The sequence below is a fragment of the Coregonus clupeaformis genome, chromosome 17 (assembly GCF_020615455.1).
Source record: "Coregonus clupeaformis isolate EN_2021a chromosome 17, ASM2061545v1, whole genome shotgun sequence".
Taxonomy (NCBI): Eukaryota; Metazoa; Chordata; class Actinopteri; order Salmoniformes; family Salmonidae; genus Coregonus; species Coregonus clupeaformis.
This window is the reverse complement of record NC_059208.1, coordinates 66,261,739-66,265,158: the sequence shown is the minus strand read 5'-3', so window position 1 is coordinate 66,265,158 and position 3,420 is coordinate 66,261,739.

The window sequence follows — 3,420 nt, the reverse complement described above, 5'->3', positions numbered from 1 at the left end:
CCAGGCTTGTTGCTCAGTGGCCGTATTCATAAAGCATCTCAGAGTAGCAGTGTTGATCTAGGATCAGGCCCTGTTTGTCCATGTAATCTTATTCATTATGATATTAAAGTCCAAACTGATCCTACTCTGAGAGTACGGGCACAGATGACTAAATGTCAATACCATAGAATATTATTCAGTGAGACCAATAGTGTCTTCTCTCTTGGTCCTTCTATCAGCCATCCCTTCTCTGTTGTCCGAAAGTTCAGGGCTGCAGGCAGCCAGAATATCACTTCCATCATGACCCTAATTTCTCTCCACTGCACCGAAACACCATGGAATATTAATCAGCCAAACCTCCCCTGGCCTGCAGCTCAACACAAAACAACACCTCTTCTCTTCTCATTTCCACCAACTCTTACGCTTAGTAGTTTAAGGTTTCATTTGTATTCAGCCTACACACTGCGCCTCCAGACCGGAATTCTTGCACATTTATATCATAGACACTACATTGTGTATATATCATACAGATTATCAGAGCGGTCGCACTCAGCGCTGCTACCCATTGTGTTCTTTATGACAATAGTCCTCAGGTGCTCATGAGTATGTGCCCAAACAGTTTGAGCTTCTACTTCTAAAAATCCACCTTTCCAGAAATAAGTCTCTCACTGTTGCCGCTTGCTTACAGACCCCCCTCAGCCCCCAGCTGTGCCCTGGATACCATATGTGAATTGATTGCCCCCCATTTATCCTCAGAGTTCGTACTGCTTGGTGACCTAAATTGGGATATGCTTAACACCCCGGCCATCCTACAATCCAAACTAGATGCCCTCAATCTCACACAAATTATCAACGAACCTACCAGGTACAACCCTAAATCCGTAAACATGGGTACCCTCATAGATATCATCCTGACTAACTTACCCTCTAAATACACCTCCGCTGTCTTCAACCAGGATCTCAGCGATCACTGCCTTATTGCCTGCGTCCGTAATGGGTCCGCGGTCAAACGACCACACCTCATCACTGTCAAACGCGCCCTAAAACATTTTAGCGAGCAGGCCTTCCTAATTGACCTGGCCCAGGTATCCTGGATGGATATAGATCTTATTCCGTCAGTAGAGGATGCCTGGTTGTTCTTTAAAAGTAATTTCCTCTCAATCTTAAATAAACATGCCCCATTCAAAAAATACAGAACTAAGAACAGATATAGCCCCTGGTTCTCCTCAGACTTGACTGCCCTTGACCATCACAAAAACATCCTGTGGCGTACTGCATTAGCATCAAATAGCCCCCGCGATATGCAACTTTTCAGGGAAGTCAGGAACCAATATACACAAGCAGTCAGGAAAGCAAAGGCTAGCTTTTTCAAACAGAAATGTGCATCCTGTAGCACTAACTCCAAAACGTTTTGGGACACTGTAAAGTCCATGGAGAATAAGAGCACCTCCTCCCAGCTGCCCACTGCACTGAGGCTAGGAAACACTATCACCACCGATAAATCTACAATAATCGAGAATTTCAACAAGCATTTTGCTACGGCTGGCCATGCTTTCCACCTGGATACCACTACCCCGGCCACCAGCTCTGCACCCGCCGCTTCGAATCCCACCGTACCTTCTCCGCTATGCAATCCGGTTTCCGAGCTGGTCATGGGTGCACCTCAGCCACGCTCAAGAGCCTAAATGATATTATAACCGCAATCGATAATAGACAGTACTGTGCAGCCGTCTTCATCGACCTGGCCAAGGCTTTCGACTCTGTCAACCACCGCATTTTTATTGGCAGACTAAATAGCCTTGGTTTCTCAAATGACTGCCTCGCCTGGTTCACCAACTACTTCTCAGATAGAGTTCAATGTGTCAAATCGGAGGGCCTGTTGACTGGACCTATGGCAGTCTCTATGGGGGTGCCACAGGGTTCAATTCTTGGGCCGACTCTTTTCTCTGTGTATATCAATGATGTCGCTCTTGCTGCTGGTGACTCTCAGATCCACCTCTACGCAGACGACACCATTTTGTATACATCTGGCCCTTCATTGGACACTGTTAACAAACCTCCAAACGAGCTTCAATGCCATACAACACTCCTTCAGTAGCCTCCAACTGCTCTTAAACACTAGTAAAACTAAATGCATGCTCTTCAATCGAACGCTGCTGGCACCCGCCCACCCGACTAGAATCACTACTCTCGACGGGTCTGACCTAGAGTATGTGGACAACTACAAATACCTAGGTGTCTGGTTAGACTGTAAACTCTCCTTCCAGACTCACATTAAGAATCTCCAATCCAAAGTTAAATCTAGAATCGGCTTCCTATTTCGCAACAAAGCCTCCTTCACTCATGTTGCCAAACATGCCCTCGTAAAACTGACTATCCTACCGATCCTTGACTTCGGCGATGTCATTTACAAAATAGCCTCCAACACCCTACTCAGCAAATTGGATGTAGTCTATCACAGTGCCATCCGTTTTGTCACCAAAGCCCCATATACTACCCACCACTGTGACCTGTACGCTCTTGTTGGCTGGTCCTCACTACATATTCGTCGCCAAACCCACTGGCTCCAGGCCATCTATAAATCACTGCTTGGCAAATCCCCACCTTATCTTAGCTCATTGGTCACCATAGCAACACCCACCCGTAGTATGCGCTCCAGCAGGTATATCTCACTGGCCATCCCCAAAGCCAACACCTCCTTTGGCCGCCATTCCTTCCAGTTCTCTGCTGCCAATGACTGGAACGAATTGCAAAAATCTCTGAAGCTGGAGACTCCCTCACTAACTTTAAACATCAGTTGTCAGAGCACCTTACTGATCACTGCACCTGTACACAGCACATCTGAAATTAGCCCACCCAACTACCTCATCCCCATATTGTTATTTATTTTGCTCATTTGCACCCCAGTATCTCTATTTGCACATCATCTCTTGCACATCTATCATTCCATTGTTAATACTAATTATTTTGCACTATAGCCTATTTATTGCCTTACCTCCATAACTTGCTACATTTGCACACACTGTATATATATTTTCTGTTGTATTTTTGACTTTATGTTTTGTTTTACCCCATATGTAACTCTGTTGTTGTTTTTATCGCACTGCTTTGCTTTATCTTGGCCAGTTGTAAATGAGAACTTGTTCTCAACTGGCTTACCTGGTTAAATAAAGGTGAAATAAATAAAATATGCTATGATATGCTCCCTCATGGGTATATGAGAGCAACACTACCTGTCTGTCAAGACTGCACTGGCTGTGACCTTTGGATTCTACCTCGCCATATCTAGCCCAGGGAATGTAACACGTACGTGTGCGACTGTATTTCAAGTAGGGTAATAGTAATAAAAAGGGAAAGAAAGGTTCAATGTATTTTTTTCATCTACCAGTGTTGTGGTTGTGTGATGTGTGGGCTGGGGTTCACAACAAAAGTTTTTAATTA